Below are 19112 nucleotides of genomic sequence, written 5' to 3'. Positions count from 1 at the left end.
TTTTGAAAAGAGAAATAAAATAGTTTTTTTTTTAATTAAACACGGACTTTTAAAAATCGAATTGCTGCAAAGAAGTATTATTGCAACATAAAAAGTATTTCAAATAGTTACATAAATAGTAGTTAATTATGTCATTGAATTATACTGCAAACTACAGAAGAAAAAATATTTGAACTTCTTTCTATAAACTCCCTTTAAACTCTATGATACAGCTCCTTATTCTTTATTACCCACACATATTTCACATGCACAAAAATAGAACTTTTACCTCCCACTGATCCCACTAATGCGTTCTGGTGGCTTCATGCATCTGGCAGCCTTCAGCACCACCATGGCCCCTCTCTCAGCACGAGGTATGTTCTTGACTACAAGTATTCCAGTACTTTCCTTACATCAACAACTATCCTGAGTGCTGAGCTGGAAAGAGAGGTGGGAGTTCAGACTGAAAAAAATCTAACAAAAGGAAAAAAAGAGATGTGTTATTATTGGTAATCTTCCATAGTTAACTACATGTTAAAGTAAGAACTCTGTGCTTTGCATGTGTTTCTAATACAATACAAGAAGAGAATATGGCAAAGGCAAGTGAGAGTCTACCAACCCCATCCTGGCATATGCAACTTTTAACAACTATATTTAGTTCAAAGAAAATAAAAAAATCAGGAAAAGGCTAAGCCTGAAAAACTGGAATTAGCTACAACTGCCCATGCCAAAACTGGTTGTATAGGTAACTTTACGTACTGGCTTCTTTTATGATCAGATAAATCCTAACATTTGATTCTGTCATTTATTTCAATTTGCTATTGATTTGTTCAATTTATTGATTATCATTTGGTAGAGCTTTTCCTTCCTTTTGAACACATTGCCTCTAAAGGTATCTTAGTAATAATTTAATGTTTTACTTTACTTTCCGCTGTGACACTGATCTATGTTTCATAACTCAGACATTCTAAAATATAAGGATTAGATGATTTAATAGTGCTTTGAAAAGTAGGGAGTGAAAGAACCAAACAGTACTGATATTTACCTACGTTGGGTACTGCTTATCTTCCCATTGGTGTGGTCTGAGGTTAAAATTGTGGGTTTAGAAGCTGGACCAATCAAGTTCATATGCCAGCCAACTACCTCGGGCAAACTAACCTTTTGTGCAATTGTGTTACTTAACCTTTCTGTGCTTCAATATCTTCATTTGTATCTTATGAGGTAGGTTTTTTAATGAGGAGTAAGAGCATTATTTATTTATTTATTTATTTATTTATTTATTTATTTATTTATTTTTGAGATGGAATCTTGCTCTGTCGCCCAGGCTGAAGTGCCGTGGCGCCATCTCAACTCACTGCAAGCTCTGCCTTCCGTTTTCAAGCGATTCTCCTGCCTCAGCCTCCCGAGTAGCTGGGACCACAGGCGCCCGCCACCACCCCCAGCTATTTTTTTGTATTTTTGGTAGAGACGGGGTTTCACCCTGTTAGCCAGGATGGTCTCAATCTCCTGACATCGTGATTCGCCCACCTCGGCCTGCCGAAGTGCTGGAATTACAGGCGTGAGCCACCGCACCCGGCCAAGGGCATTAATTTTAATAAAATAAAATGGCTTAGAAGATACCAGGCTAACTCAAAGTTTGCTATAATCATTAACATAAGGCTGTGGCTTCATTTCTTCTCTATTCTCATTTTGCTCCTCCCCTTCCATTTATCTTACTGTTATTCTTAACTCTTAACAAATTGTAAACTGTAAATGCATACAGACACATAATCTACACGTTCTAATAAGGTTCACCAGAGACCTATCCCAACTTTGTCTTAAATGTATTATTATGAAGGAAACTCAAACCATTTAGCACATTGCCTCACCCATATCAAGGTTTGAAAAATAGTACTTGCTGTTATTTTTGGCATTTCTGTTACTTGATAACATTAGTTGTGAAACTATTATTGTTGTGTTCATTATTACTGCTTGCTAGTGTTATTTGAGCAATTATTATTCTCATTTCTCAGTACTTAAAAGATAAGTGATTTGATATACTCAGTTGTCCTTTAGTATCCATGGAATATTGGCTCCAAAACCTCCTGTGGATGCCAAAATACACAGAATGCTCAAGTCTTTGATATAAAATGGCATAGTATTTGCATACAACATATGTATATCCTCCCGTATACTTTAAATTACGTCTAGATTACTTATAACAACTCATATAATGTAAGCACTATGTAAATAATTGTTACACTGTACTGTTTAAGGAATAATGACAAGAAAAATGTCAGTACATGTTCAGCACAGCACAACCACACGACTAGTCTCTTTTAAAAAGTGTTTTGGATCTGTGGTTGGTTGAATCCATGGGTCAGGAATCCACAGATATGGACGGCCAACTCTACTAGCCATTTATCTTTATATTTCCTACCCAGAAGCATTAATATGTCTTAATTTTAATAGAAAATGGAAACAGCAAACCAATAACTATATTTTTGAAATTGGAAATCAAATTATGAGTATTTTTTCTTTGTTTTATGTTTTTGTCTCGGCAAAGTGAAATGATTCTGTAAGTGTGAATCAATGAAATATTAATTTGTCCTCATTTCAAGCAGACTAAATAACATCAACTTAAAAACTTATGCTAAGTGTCTTTAGCGAATATATTTTATTATAGTTAAATCTACTTAGCTCAAAGTTGCTGCTTTACAGTAAAATTGATGTTACTCCAATAATTCATTCATAAATAATGTCAATCAAAAATGTCTTCCTTCATAAATTTAACATCATTTAGCACCAAAAGTTCACTTACTTTAAAAAGGCGTGACTTTTATTTTATATCTTTGCTGGAAGTAAAAAAGAAACAAACAAACATTGCTGTGGAGTTGTGAATGACATTTCTGCTTTGAACTCCACTTTTACTTTTACAATAAAATAGCAAATTGTTTAAGAATCATAGAATATGTTTGCTCCATGGAAATAGGCAGACCTAAACACGGTAAAAAAAAATCTTGAAATTTACTCACATTTTAAAGAGTATTTAAAAAAATTTACTATAGATAGAAAAATTTTTAAATCATATAACAATTTCTACTGATAAGGAAACACGATCATTATTTTTTCTTGCTTCAATTCATATAGCTATGTATTAGGTAGAATAAGGTATTTTACAACTTTAACGGCAGAGAAAACAACTTTATGTAAATTAAGTAATACTGTGTAACAATTTATCCAAAATTTATGTCTTAAATATATGTTTTTGTCGTTAAAATTTTTAAGACTTGCAGTTCTAAGTTTTTATCTGAAAACTCATAAATCCAAACAATTGCACTACCAAAATGAATTAATATTGCTTGCTATTATTGATATAAAGAGGTAAACATTCATATATATAACTCAAAGCTCCACTTATTTTTATGTTCATTGCATTAATATAATTTGCTTCTGTCTCTGTTCTCCTTGCAGTTCATGGATCCGCAGGTCTGTTTAGTTCAGCTGATCTGGTTGTCTTCTGCTGGTATTGACTAGGCTTGCTCATGTACATATAGGTCGTTTATGGGCTCTGCTCTAAGCTATTCTTGGCCAGAACACCTAAGCTGGACAGTGTTGGTCCGTGTGTCCTGGCATGTCCTTCTCACAGTGATGACAGAATTACAAGAGCACAAACCTGAAATTAGCATAATGTCACTTCCCCCTTTGGTGGTGGTACATGACCGCTTCAAAGCGAGTCGTGTACCACCACCAAAAGAAAAGGGGAGGAGAAATATGGTAACCTTCTTATTGAGGGGAACTACAAAGTCACATGACATATGGCTGAAGAATTAGACAAATCAGGCAATCAGGCATTCTGCTACATTTTTTTCTTCTTTCTTCTGCATTTTGAAGCAATGATTGTTTTCCTCAAATTATGGCTACACATTTCACAAAAGAAAAGAACTTTGTAAAATTTCTGAATTAGTTCAGAAATTCTCACTGTATAAACAGTACACAACTAAAGAGCTTAATAGTAGCATCCTGAAATTCTTCCAGACATGTAAGGCAGCAGTGAGATAGCATTAAGGTCGTGATAACATTTCTGTGATTTTTTTCACAGTAATCATGAAAAAATACTGAGCGCTACACTGCATAGTTTTATGAAAACTCATTTTTCTTGTTTAATTGGAAGTTGGAATTTTTAAGTGTTTATCTATAAATTTATAATTGTAAACAAAGTCCTAAAAGGAATTAACGTATTAGTTGTTTTGGTGTTGTCTACATGAAAAGAGGCCAGTGCTATTATTGTATGCTTCAAAGCTCCATTTAATTCCATGTTTGTATGATAGCCTGGTCTGCCCCTTTGCCTGTATATTCCCAAAGAATAGCATTCTCTATTGACAGTCACTTTGTGAAATAATAATGGTGTTCTGCTTAGATTATTAAAATAGCTAAGTGAAAAATTAGTGAAAAGTTCCAATTATTATACCATGGAAATGACTTGATCTTTTTTATATTCAGTACTGTATAAATACATAATGAATCTAGATTCATTTTTCAAAATTCAGTTCATGGATCTTTACATGCATTTACATTAGTAGATTTAGGTCAGCATTTCAAAATGTTTATAGAATGGAATGGAATGGAACAAAAAAGAAAATCAAATGCACTGCACACAAAGTGAGAAGCAAGAATTGTTTTCTGAAGCTCTTGTTTCAGTGTCTCTGTGTTGTGGGTCACAAAAATTTGACAACCAGTGATCTAGATTGTGATATCTTAGCACCGGTCTGAGAAATTCTCTGATCCACCTCTTTTCTTCAAACCAGTAAAAGACATTGTATAATTTAAATAAAAATAAACAGAAAACAAAATCTCACAATTTTCCCTCATTTTAATTCTCCCCTTAGCATATGCCAATGACTATGATTTCCTGTGCTGTCTAGTATTTCTAAAGCCTAATTAAATCCTTCCTTCTCTACTATTCTTTAGAACAGATATTGGTATAGATAAGCATTTGTATAAAACATATTCATGGAGCAGATAGCACAATTTAAACGCTACCAAATTATTGATAATTTGCCATATAGAAAGGTTAAAACACCATGACTCATGTTTTATCTATATATTACCAAGTGCATTATAAAGCACAGGGTTTTGAATGGACACCTGAAAGTCCACTCTGCTTACAGAGTAACGAAAAGGGGCATTCTCCAGGGACATTCATTCAGACGACTGTTTGGTATAGTGGAAATACCACACGGTTAAAGGTTAGTGAGTCCTGTTGCTGATGCCAGATTTGCTACTTGTGTCTCATTGTTCTAACCTATACAATGTAGATATAATACCACACTAACTAATAATAGGATCATTGTGGCACTCACACAAAATCATCTATGAGAACATCTTTTGAAAACTCTGAAGATTTTAAAATGAGTTGAAGATAACATAATGTTAGTATTGAATGTATTATGAAAGCAAGCACATTGGAACAAACCTCTACTATCAGCTGTGACTGAGAGTATCAGGTTCAACAAATAGCCCTTTTCCCTTTGTCATCCTAACAGTGGTCATGGAAGGGACAAGTCAAATAGTGCTTTATGCTAGAGGAATAACTCCTTTCAAAGTAATCTGGAAATTTGAGATAGGGATTTCAAGAAACCAGATTGTTCTAAATGTACTTCTCGCTTAATTGCAAACACACGCAAGAATTGCTTGATTACCATAGTTACTTTGGCAGATTGAAGAATATTAATTATTTAGACTTGAGAAGTTGTACTTGACAAGTAATTAACGTTATTTTAAAGATTCACATAATTTAATTTGAACTAAACAGTTTACTCTAGTTTGATTTAATATTCAGGTACAAATTGGATGTCCTAAATAAAAGGACTAGATTTATATTTCTTACGACTAAATCTGGCTTATAGTTGTATTAATTTTCATTTATTTACATTAGCCTTAAAATAGCTTTTGTAGGACATAATCATAATGATCTTGTATAAAACATCTCATAACGAGGAGAATTCTCTGAAGGTAGAATTGCATCTGTGCCATAGCAGACAGGTAGAACGTTGTAGTATGCTTCATAATTCCATGTATCCCATATCACTGTATGTATTAAAATCTGTAGGTAGTCAAATGTTTAAGATAATAGTATGTTTTAATGATACTACATATCTTTCAGTATATGCTAAATGCAAATTAGCAGTTACTATGAAGGTCATTTAGGAGCAAATGCTTCAAGTTCTAATATACTTAGCATCTTTGAGAGGAAGGGGTTTACAGTGAAGCAATCTATTTTTGAGTCACAAGAGGGGAAGGTAAAGGAGTATAAATAAGAAAGGTAGATAAGTGCATGATGATTTTATAATAGAAATAAATTTGAGAGATACAGCTGAGTATAATTTTGCATCTCCATGGCCCAGCCCTATTCTATGGTTATATCCTTAGAGTTATATTTGAATCATTGATAAGACTTTCATTTTACAAAATTTACCTCACTGTATTTGTTACCTGTAGTTTATCTTCATTTTCCAGGCATTGAAGAAGGCACTACCTTATTAATATTTCAAATAAACTAAACGGTATTGTGCATATATGTGTACATGTGTGTATTATATGTATAAGTTATATAATAGAATGTAATCTGCTATCTGAGATCTGAGATGCAGTGATTAAATCAAATTAAAGGTGAAACTAGGGGCTATTCACTCAAGTAATCTACCAGTAAGTAGGATACCAAATTAATTTTCTTTGCCTTTGATGAGACTCTGTGCTATGTTTTTGTGTGCATCAGTTTATAAATTAGTCAGAGTTTGAGGGGAAGTACAGCTCCAAATTTATGGTAACAGCAGTTTTCTTTAAAGCATATCAACAGAGATGAATTGGCAGATTCTTGGTTCGCCATCTTTTATACAATATTGCCCTCTATGGGAATATTGTAAAATATTGAATATTTTAGCAGGGTGATAAGTATATTCTTTCATACACTCCTGTGTTCATCACATCATTTTTCTTTCCTCTTAATTTAATTATTTTGCTCTTTTCCACCCTCTAACAGGTATAAACAGCTGAGCTGGCAAATGAATTCATTGTTGTTTTATTATATAGTAGGTTTAGAGTATCAGAATTCATTTTGCTTTATTTATTTATTTTACATTATATTTAATTATTTGGTTTTCTTTTGTAAAATATCTCTGTTTTCAGAGTACTATATTTTAATTTACTTCATAATCATTTCATTTATGATAATTCCTATTCAGAAAAGGGAAACACCAATTAAAGTTCTAAAATAAAATGATACTTATTATAATATGGAAGACAAACAAATTGTTTTTTTCTGAATCTATAAATGCAAGCCAAATTACAGTAATGTATAAAATATTTTAAATTATTTAAAATATATGACAATATTTTCATCAAAATATTTTTATTCATGAATAACATTAGGAAGATTAAATCACATAGATTCTAAAAAGGAAAACTAATCTGGGTTTTCTTATCCATGGGGAAAATTGCTTTATAATGCATCTTTGCATCTTCCTTTTGAAATGAATTATTGCTTCTCTTTGTGGCATACAGAACTGGTGCAACAGTTTCATATAAAATATATTTGTATGGGAAATGTTAATGTACTCCTCTCCCTATTTTCTAGCTTTGAATTGCCATCATTCATTCATTCATTCATTCAATCATAAATTTATTTTGTTAAATATCAGTAACTACTTTATGCCATGGCACTGGTCCACGTAATAAGGATATAAGCCTCGAACAGAAAAAAAAAAAAAAAAAAAGAGAGATGATCTCTGTCCTCAAAGAGTAAAGACTTCATTGCTAGCATTATGTGTGTGCCCACAAATCAGGCAATGATAGCAATATAATGCTGTATACCTAATTGTTAGCTGGTTACAGAGGACAGCACTGGGTTTACAGGTCTTGGAATACAGCATGACTCTGGTCATTAGAATTCACAAGTATTGCCTCTCAAGCTTAAGGAGACTTTCAGCCATTGTTGACTTGCTTTAGAACATTTCATGTTCTTATACCACTGCTCACAACTTACCATCTCAACATGGTCCCCCAACACACACACACACACACACACACACACACACACACACACACACACAGCTTAAACCAAATAGGAGAAAGAGTGACAGCATCCAGTGAATTACTCCAGAGTGATGACAATTTACAGTGAGGCATTGACGCTAAAGGACAGAAATGGATTTGCTAGGGCTTAGTAACAAATTAAGATTTCCCATGCTGATCAGAGCATTAGCTAAATAGTTCGTAAATGAGATGCCTTTCCCTGAAGGACTGGAGCAGGCAGAAAACAAACGATATTGGGATATTTAAGATACAAAGAATTAGGTAACAGATAAAAGAAAATACCCTATATGACAAAAAGGTTTTTATCAAACTTATCACTGTGATGCTGTGATTCTGGTCTGCAAGTAGCTTTCTCACTTCGAACATTTAGGACTTCAAATTTGAGAACGTAAAATGACTTGACTTGTAAGGCATAAGTCAAAAGGAAATCACCATTAAACCCTAATAAAATTTGGCAAATGAAAATTCCAAAGAAAAGAGAAACAAAGAAAGACAAACTGAAACTACCTAGTGTAGATAAAACTTATAACCACTATAAGGTATTTAAAAATCCTACTCTGATGAGACACTCCCACTGGAGTTGGGGCCTAATTAATGCGCTTTATGAATTCTCCTCGCCTTTGTGTACCATCTAAAAGAGAAATTCACTGAAAATTCTCATAGCAAAGATCAGACCAAGGAAAAATCATAAATTTAATGTTTACTGTCCTCCCCCACCTCACCGTGGGTCTCTCACTTGAATGCTAACATTTTAGCACACAACAAAATTTCTTGTGATGCAATAGTGTTTTGGCCAACAACTGCTATTTATTAAAAATCTGTTTCTTTAAGTAGTTGTCAGCCAAACTGGAATTGGACTGTTGAGTTTGTTTGTTCCCTCACTTGGCCTTTCAAGTTTTGCATCTTCAAAGGATTTATTTGAAGCATTAACATGCTGATTTCTCTCTTGCTACAACAATGCACTACAGTGATACTGGCAAAAAGATTCTTTCTTCCAACCTGCTCTTCCTATTTTTTTCCCCTTTTTCTAATAACTTGCTAACAAGAGATCCAGATGTGTAATAACATAACATCTAAGTCTGTGACTGGGGTGCTTGTTACCCGAGTAATGCTATTTGGCACTTATGTTTTTTTTTTTTTTAATCATGTATTGTGATACCAATGAAGCAAAACTGACTTTATGCACCTTCTGTTTCACATAAGTTCTTTTCCTAATAATTGCCAGCAGAAGATTTTTTTTGCTCTTAATAAAAAGTTTTTATATTAGTCACTCACAGCCCAATTAGAGGTTTCCCCTGCTCCCTGAAGGCATAAACTTTGAACATAGAAGTTTCTTTTATTCATGCTTTTTCTTAAAAAAAAAAAAAAAGAGTTATAACCTTTTGTGTTGGGACAACAGGATAATTGCTCATGTTAAAAAATAAAATTACAAGAAAAGGATATAGACAGAAAGTGGTAGCGTGGTAATAGAATCTTGTATTTGTAAGTTTTAGTAGTGAAGACTGTAAATTAAATTAGATGCATTCAGTCAAAATTATGAGAACTGTAAATTTAGTTGGTTGTGTTCATTCAAGATTATTTTTGCTGTAAAAGTAACAAAAAAGGTGAAACTTGAAAAGAATAAAAATGTACATTTAAAGATTTAAATATCTTCTGTTTATAGCCTGTGTATGCATGATGAACAATTTTTTTAAAAAGTAGAAATTATGAAGTACTTTGAATCTTGTTTTAGTATTTTCTATGCAAATTTTTATTTATTTTAGAGGCAAGCATTTAAAACTTACCATTAGTAACAATTAGCAGAACAAAGTTAATGAGAAAGAAAACGATGAAAAATTTTTGAAATTATTAAATTTACTGAGTTTTTTTGAAGTTTTCTAAGATGTTTATTAGTAGATATTACTACCCTCTCATATTCACTGTAATAAAGACTTGACATACAAACAAAAAAAGACCTTCCTTTTTAAATAAATATCTTTTTGTTTGTTTCTTATATTGAGTAAGTATATACAAAGATATATGTGTGTATTATAAAGAACAAGGTGTATATATATGTATTTATAAATTAAACTTAAAGTATATTATATTCTCATATATATGTTTTAAGTGTACATTATATAATGTTTTCAATGTTTTTCACTTTTAAAATTTCCAAATAATGCATATAACACATACACATTTTTTGAACTTCCAAGGAAATGCCAGTGAAAATTTAAAAGGTAAATTCAAAGATAAATTCAGTTGAATGAAAAGGTTTTGTAGTGGGCAAATACTACTTGAACTTTTACTGAATCAAGAGAGCAATTGAATAAAAATACATGGAGCTCTAAAAGTTTATTAGTTCAACAAGTTCAATCCAATTTTTAAACGACCCAGTCAGGTCTTAATATAAGTCTGGACCTACACCTTAATAGATAAAGGAAAAATTATATTATACTTTATAGAGTGTTTAAAGAAATATAAAAGCATCTACTTTCTCCTCTAAAAGTCAACTATAAGCAATTGGGTAAATGCTTTGCATTGCGTATATTGTCCAAAACAAACTGAATTGATGCTACATTTTGACATAAGTGCAAACCCTGTAAATTGTGGAACACAAGTTAAATGATTTAAAAACTTAAAACACTTTGAGTAAATAATTCTTTCCTCTTTTCTCTCTTGTGTATTATATTTCTTCCCAGAAATGTCCAAGGTCATTTATTTCATTTCCCCAACCTGACAGATTAGAAAATGATAAAAGATTACAAATTCACAAATACATTTGTTTTAGTTATTTGAGACTACAATATACAAAGAAAATTATAAGAAAAATATTCAAAATACTTTGAGGATTATTTTGATCTGTTTTAGTGTGAGTGTTGCGAATTTCTCCAGTTTTCCCCAGGAATAGAAAAGAAAGCACTTTTTGGTAAGTTTCCATTCATTTATACATAGGTATATGGTGGGACCCTCTGCCTTCAGTACTTAGTATATTTCTGAATGAACAATGAGACAAGGAGAGTAAAGTTGGGTACTTTTTCCCTACATTGAATTTTAATTAATAATCTCTGGATTTTTTGAATCTCAAAGTTTCATGTTTCACAAATATTTAAAAGAATTTTACCTTTAATAAGAATACCTTCTATTAATATTTTATATAGTACTTTTACATTGTGAAAGTATTCTTCAGCTTAAAACTTTGTTTATAGTTTAATGCTAGAGAATAAATTGATCAACATTTTTCACTTGTAATCAATGAATATCAACTCTAGGTTATCACCAGAGCTGATGACATAAACCCTGATCCATGTTTTAATGTGATGGGTTTTATCTTCAGATCACTGTGTTGCCATTTAGTTCCAATAACCAAAAATACTCTGATAAATCAAAGTGGCATTCTTGATTGAGTTGTGAAATAGAACTATGTCAGTAATATAAAGATGCTGAGCATTTTATAATAGTTTTTTATTTAAATTATTTTTCTAAAGTTAAGACTTAAAAATAATCACCCAACTTGAATAAAGAAGGCATTATTAGTTAGCCAAACTACACGCAATATAAAAATCTTCAGTTGGCTTTTACAATTTATACCATTTTATTTTATTTATCAACAGATAATGTTTCCCATGTTGCTATTCTAGTAATAATTATTTTATTATGACATTGTTGAAATATTTAACTGCAGTTTATTTATCCATTTTGAATTTTGATGTGTATCACTATGAAAATTCTGTCTTGATTTTAATTCATTTTTGCATTCCAAATGTTTTAAAAGGTTGTAAGAAGTACCTGAACTCTTTAATTATTTCTAAAATATAATTTTTTTCTTTAATATATTTTTTCCTTTGCACCAGAAAAACTAATTGGTACATGACCTATGAGTTACTAGATTGTATTTATTGCTTATGAATAACTGGTAAATATTTTTTCTAACTTGGTAGATTTTTTTCCCCTATCCTCTGTATAGCATATGTCTGTGGCTTGCAAACCCTCAAAACCTTGTGTTTACATGAATTAATAGAAAACAAAGAGCAGGTAATCTTCACCTTATATTGCCAAGTTAAAAAGAAAAAAGAGACATGGGAATGGAGACAATTTTTTGTCAGTGCGGAGAATAGAACTTTTCCATAATAATCCAGTAATTTACCTTAATTACTAAAACAATGCACACAATAAATTCACATGCACATACTCTTTCTTTCCTTCTAACATTTATCATGTTCTAAAATGCTATTATTAACTTCGGGAGTATGTAGCTTACTAATACTTGTCCGAGTTTCCTATTGCTCATTGTTGGCTTTTGTTGAGTTTGTAATTTGTGTGTTTAACTGGAGCACATTTACAGCAGAAAATCCTGTCTTGAACTTTTCTTATTTTGTCCAATAGAATCTCGTGGCATAGTGTCATAGCTGCAAAGTGGAGTTCTATCCTCAAATTTCATAGGAAATAGTCCAACTGTACATTGAAAGATTATGCAAATCTTCAAGGAGCATCTAATCAATCACCGCGGTGTGAGAGGAATGCAGCCCATCGCTGAATTAGCTTCTGTTGGAATGTATTCATGTGTAACATCCCACTGACTGGATGACATCACAACAGCTCCAGGTCCTTGAAAGTCTTGAGGATGATTAGCTGAAGGAATTGGCTGTTTCTGCCAATCATAATCCAGCAAAGCTGCCTTTATAGTTCTGGAGATATGAGAGAGAGGGAGGGAGAGAAAGACCGACTACAGCTAAACAAGAGGCACAGCAGCACTAGCAACAGCAGAGCAGGAGCAGCTGGTATTCCGGTGATTAAATAGTTCTCATAGCCTTTTTGCTGTACTCGGTCTGCTCCCTGGTGTAATTCTCGTGTCCAAGAAGGAAGCTGCATTTTAACGGTGTGCTGAACAGAGGTTTGAATCATTCCAGCTGGCTGCTTGTTTTGAAAAGGACAATGTGTGTATAAATAAAAGGACTCTGCTGGAAGAGTTCAGATACTAAGACTGGAGCTAGAGAGTGCTCTTGGAATATTGTTGAGGCAGATTGCATGAACTGAAAGCTCCTTCTAATTAACCTGGAGCCAAGTGAACCTGAATACTGGATACCTCATGTTCTAACTCGGGATAAATTCAAGTTAGGAAAAGGCAAAATATTGAAATGCTTCTCTAGGTAAGTTACTGCTTAATTTGCTGAAATCGAGGCGTGTACCATAAATGAATATGCGTTGCTTAGCTATGTAAACAAGTCGAACACAATAAAGTTTTATTTGTGAAAGATTTATGTAGAAGCAGATAATATTTTAAAACCAAATTCAATCTCCCTTTTCCTCATGTGTGTGCTTACCTGTCATCATGCTTTATAGAAGTTATATTTGCACGGAAATAGAAAATACAGTCCTGCCTAAAAAAAAAAGAGAGAGAGAGAGAGAGATACAACTTGATAAAATTTAAACAGTTGCTGGAACATTTGCATAGGAAATATCTTATCTGATACAATTTTAGCCTTTTCATATTAAAAGCACGAATTTTACAAACTCAACATCCAAAGTTAACTGTAGGGTTATAAATGTTTCCCTAGTAAGTGTTACTGAAAACATGGCATTCAAATTACCGAAGATGGGAACTCCTCTTCTTTGGACCTGAGATTTGTAGGCATGCTGTTCTAATGGTCTGCTTTAGAGAAACAGCTGTCACAGACATTTGAAATTGTATGATACAGTCATAAATTGCTTATAAAGAAATAGGTGTTTTCCTCGTACCTCCTATTAGAAAATAAAAATAAATTCTTAGAACAATATATGTCATATGCCCTAAGCATAGTTTCCTAGGAGGACAGAAAGCTTTATGGTATACCTCCAATTTCCTCAAGCACAGAATAAGTTGGAAAATAAGAAATATTATTGCAATATGATTTTACTCATTCCCTTTTCAATATCTCTGTTTGAGGAAGCTAAATAAGGAAACTTAAACCTTATTTTTCTTACAATTTCTCCTGATTAATAAAATACTGTATTATTCAGAATTCCTGTCCTAGCTTTTTAAGTGATGATGTGTTTTGTTTATTATGATAAATTATACTGTGAGTTCTCATACAGCTTGAGAAAGTTTGAAGTTTATGCTTTATCATGTCTCTTTCAAACTCACGCTTGCTTATTTTCATGGTGCCTTCTATCAGAATATTTTTATTTACACAGTATCATAAATGCTTTAACATGAATTGCATACCAACATATTGATGTGTTTCTGTAACTCGCAGAATGGTTTTAGTTTTCCACTTTCTCACGAACAACAGGGTTAAAATCCTGTGAGGTTTCTGCACCAAGAGGGAATTGATAAAGACAAAAGTTATTGTAATTGGTTGAATTTCCCCAAAACTAGGAAGCAATGAATTTTCCCACAAAGATTTAAAGGTTTTTTTTTTTCAAAGCAAAAGAGTAATTTACTCTATTAAAAGCACGCTAGTTAGCTATATCCCAGTGTCACATAGGCTCTGTGCTCGTCATTTGTGTGCGTGTGTGTGCATGTGAGTAGCAAGTTTATATGAAAAATATAAAGTCTACTGACTACAACAGTCTAAGTTTTCAACTGGAATTCATTAAAAAGTAACTAATTAATAAGCAAAATATACTTGCCATTTACATTTATCTCAATATGTAAATGGGAAGTTAAGCCTACTCTTATTGTTGACATTTTTTAAAATAAGAAATCCTGTGACAATACATTATGGTGATCAATATTAAGCAATGTTTACACTGATAGACATCTCATAATAAGCTAATTGGGAAGATTTTTAGAAATTTAATATTAAGCAGAATGGGCCTTTTAACTCTATCTGAATGGCACCTGGTCACCACTAAGACTGATACATTAAAAACCCTTTGAAAAAATTATAATATATATGACTTACTAGCTATAACATGAAAATCACCCTTAGAGCCAATTTAGAAACTCAGGCATTGTTTTTAAATAAAAGGAAAGTAAAACCTTATGAAAATTTGAATTTTTAAAATTGATTAATGCAAATATATAAGTAATAAATGCATATGCAAATATACATAAGTTGCATTTTGTTTTCTCCAAGATAGGCTTATTATTTAAGAAATGTATCATTTTAAATGTATTATCCTAAACACCAAAAGGAAGTATATGTGGACTAGTTTTATATATAAATATATTGTCATAATTTTGAATTTCTATAATTGACAATCAAAATAGAAATACGTGCTCACACTTATGTTTACCTCAGGAAAATAATGATCTTTCATTTTTCATTTGAGATTAAAACTGTTATATCTGTTCTTTCTTCTCCCAAAGAAAAGCATTCTGTACTTAGATGTAAAATAAACTTAATTCAATCTCAATACTAACATTAGTTCTTAAAGGTACTAAATAAATGTATCTAACCCAGTAAAACAGTTGTCTCCAATAGGTTAAGTGTTCATATGATTGCCTTGTATTTTCTGTTTGAGTGGAAAAGGGGCTTTTGGAAATAAAATCCAAAGATCAAACTTTGTGTGCATCATTTACAAGCAACTACTAAGGAAGAAGAGAGAAGCATTTAGCATACTGTGTTCAAACTAGAAGATTCTGGCTGGTGCTGCCTCCCCAGATTTAGAAAGCAGCTGGGGAAACATAAAATAAAGCTAGAATATCAGCCCTGGCCGGAAGCCAAGACAGAGAAGCTGTGCACCCAGAAGGCTAATTCTTTCTGGGCTAAAATTCATTGATAATGCATTATGTTTAGAGTCTAACCTGAAGTGTTACTTTTTTCTCCAGTACAAACTGTGGGATATTTAAACAGCAAATATATTTTCTAAGTAGAGCTAAATTTTAAACTAACAAAGGTTTGTTCTTTATTAAAAGTTGCTCTATTAAAAAAATGCAAATAAGCCTAGCAGAAACTCCTATAAAATACAGTTTATACTCAGAAAAATAAAAATAAATAAAGATGAGATGCATCATCTAACCATGATCTTGGAAAGTCAGAGAGATCAGAAATGACACATATGGATACATGCCAAAACAAAGAAATGTGAAGGTTTTATTAAAATACCTGGCCTAGTAAAATTTACAGTAAAGGTACACATGCTAAATACTGTTGTAGTATATATCTTCTGAAGGTATAACAAGCATAAGGTAAACCCTTATTATGTACCCCCAAATAACTAGGAAAAAGAGAAAAGCATGTTGTCTGTTGATTTATTTGAAGTTTATGAAGTGAGATAAATGGGTCAGGTGTCAGACACAATGCTACCGCCTTCAGCCATCATGATAAAACATCTAGCTAGCCTTTTCTTTAACACTTCAGGAAACTTTCAGCTATGCTGTTATGCAGGGTGTTAAATGCACTATTTTTAAAAGTTATTTTAAGCAAGCTTCAGAAGTTAGAGGTGTTATTTGCAATGCAGAATATGTACACATATATACAGTTATTTCTAATAGATATAGTTCTATTTCCAAACTTTCTTTATCTCAGTTTTCTAAGGAAAACTACCACTTTCTAGAGGTGACAAATCTAAAATTCCTTTTAGAAATAATATTGAATTGAAAACAGATTTCCTCAAAAGCCAAAATAGCCTGAAAATGAATTCCAAACTCATTAATAGCCTCACGCATTTCAAGAAAAAAATATTTTTTTGAAACGTGAATAGTAAATTACTCTTCATTCCTACAGGTAAACATGTTTGCTGATATAACATAATGTATTTATTTTCTTTGAGTTGTTATAGTTTGTCTATATTCATCAGTATTCAGAAAATTCATGCCATGAAATAGGTTTTAATAAAATAAACCACATATGACAGGCTAAATAATGGTTTGCAAGTGACCCTTTGAGGTCATTTACATACATAGGCTATTTTAGATATATCTTTTAAGAGAGATTATATACTTCATTAACACTAAATAAATAGTTATGTGTAATTAGTTGAAATTTTTAAAAAACTGAGGAAAAAAGGGTTAAAACTGACTATGTCTAAATGCTTGAGAATATAATTTGATATTGTACTCAGAAAACAAAAGCGAGACTTTTGTTGAGAAACAAAAGTGATGACTCTAGTGAATTATAGAATTGGGACTTCTCTCCCAATTTGTACTCTGTTTAGAAATTATTATTTTAAATATTTGAAAAGTTCAATGAAGAAAGCAACTTTCAGCAAGCTAATAAACACGAGTTTAATGTGCAGCCACATGCTTCATTTGTTCCCAAATTAGAGGAATTTCTCTATTTTGAAAATTCCACCATCAATTGAACTTATGTTGTGATTTATTGCAAATATTTAACCTCCTTTTTAAAAGTCCTTAATGGAATACATCGTCAACTATAACTACGTAGAAGTTGAAAGTTAGCTTGGCCAGGTTCACGATATTCAAGTAAAAAGTAAATGGAGAAATGCTTTCTTGATCTCTCTTTTCACTTGCTCCTTTCTTTCTTCTCTTTTGTTTTTTTACTCATTTTTCTTATTTCCCTTCCCTTCCTCTCTTTCTTTCTCTATTCTTTTTCTTTATTCTTTTCCGTCTTCTCAACTTCTTATTTTACCACTTTTTTCTGTCCTTCCTCCCTTCCTCCCTCCCTCCCTCCCTTCCTTCCTTCCTTCCCTTTTCCTTCTTTCCTTCCTTCTTTTTCCTTCTTGCTTTCCTACCTTCCTCTTTTCCTTTTTCCTTTCTTCCTCCCCTCTTCCCTCCTTTCTTTATTTCCATTCATTTTCGCCACTTCAACTTACATGCTCTCTTGCATAATTGGAAAGCAAATCACTCATCTTTAGTATTGTGGCAATTATTAATCTAATAACCTGGTTTGAACACAGAGTAAGTGGGGAAAGTGAAGAGAAAGAGTGGGTTAAACTGCAATAAGCAATAGAGGAAAAGTGAAATAAGGTGGAAGATTTATTTCACAGAAATAGTGATGTTGACTTTAACATATGGTCTGTTCTTTCACCTATAAATTTCCATTTAATTTACTAAATTATTTAAGTGTAATTCTTTGCTCCCTTTTCCAACACTCTCTTTTTAACATCAGTCACATCTTTTCCATATAGCAAATGCACCTTAGTGGTAAAAAATAAAATAATAATAAATATAAATAATTTTTCCTTAGAAATTTTAAATCTCCTAAATCATTTTTATATCTAGTAGTTTAAGGATATCAACGTTCATAAACAACCCAAAGGCCAACTGCCATGCTAGTGGAAGAGAAAGAGAGAAGGGAAAGTGATTTCATACATTTAGATGCTTTGGCTTGATTCCATTCCTGGATCAGAAATTCAATTGTAGACTGCTGATCCACAGAATTTGTCATAGTTCATCAGACATCTCAAAAGAGTTCTTCTTCTTCTTGATGTACTGAATAGTCTTTCATGCCTACATAACAATCATTTAAACCTCAGAAATAGATATAACATCACCAAAGATTAATACAAGGAAAAGTAACAGATGCAGAGATGCATATGCTCCTGTGAATGCATAGAACAGTCCTAATTCTATTCATTACTCTAAAGTGCAAGTGAATAATTAGAATCAGAATTTAAATCTGGTTTCTCAATCAATCTTTCACTAATAGTTATGTCAATTGAATTGAGATTCCATGTACTGCAATAAGTAAAGGAAAATAAAACACAATCAATAAATCATACTACCAATTATCTAAAGTATTATGGTTCCTGATATCAGTTTTTGAAGTTTCTTTCCTTGGCACAGGACATTTTCTTGATAACAATAGAAATAATGCTAAAATTGATCAATCGAGGTTGAACTCAACTCAGTACTTAAATTACTCTATCTGTCTGGACATATTTTTCACCTTAGACAGAAAAAAATAGCTTTTTTACTTTTTGCTCAATAATGTTCATAAAAATAAGAATAATGAATATTATTTTCTATTATTTTTAATATGTGTCAGGTACCATAGAAGTTACTAGGGTGAACAAAATAGCTCTCAGGAGGCTTATATTCTCATGGTAGAAAACTGACAGTAAATAAATAAAGACCCCACGGTAGTGCCTGTGAGTGCTCTAAAGATAAGTCAAGGTGGCACATTAAAAGCTGTATGTGAAAGTGATAGGACTGGTCAGGAAATGCCTTTCTGATAAAGCAGAAACTGAGT

General features: G+C 32.2%; 1 protein-coding gene across 3 annotated transcripts in view; it reads left to right on the top strand.

The window, feature by feature from the left end:
* Positions 1-12738: 12738 nt before the first annotated feature.
* NDST4 (N-deacetylase and N-sulfotransferase 4) overlaps positions 12739-19112 on the top strand; it is a 291849-nt gene continuing 285475 nt past the window's right edge. For all 3 annotated transcript variants that reach the window (XM_074040976.1, XM_005555785.5, XM_045392807.3), the window contains exon 1: positions 12739-13181. The gene's annotated coding sequence lies outside the window, so the exon portion shown is untranslated. The remainder of the gene's footprint in view (positions 13182-19112) is intronic.

The sequence above is a fragment of the Macaca fascicularis genome, chromosome 5 (assembly GCF_037993035.2).
Source record: "Macaca fascicularis isolate 582-1 chromosome 5, T2T-MFA8v1.1".
Classification (NCBI taxonomy): domain Eukaryota; kingdom Metazoa; phylum Chordata; class Mammalia; order Primates; family Cercopithecidae; genus Macaca; species Macaca fascicularis.
This window is presented reverse-complemented; position numbering and strand designations above follow the sequence as displayed.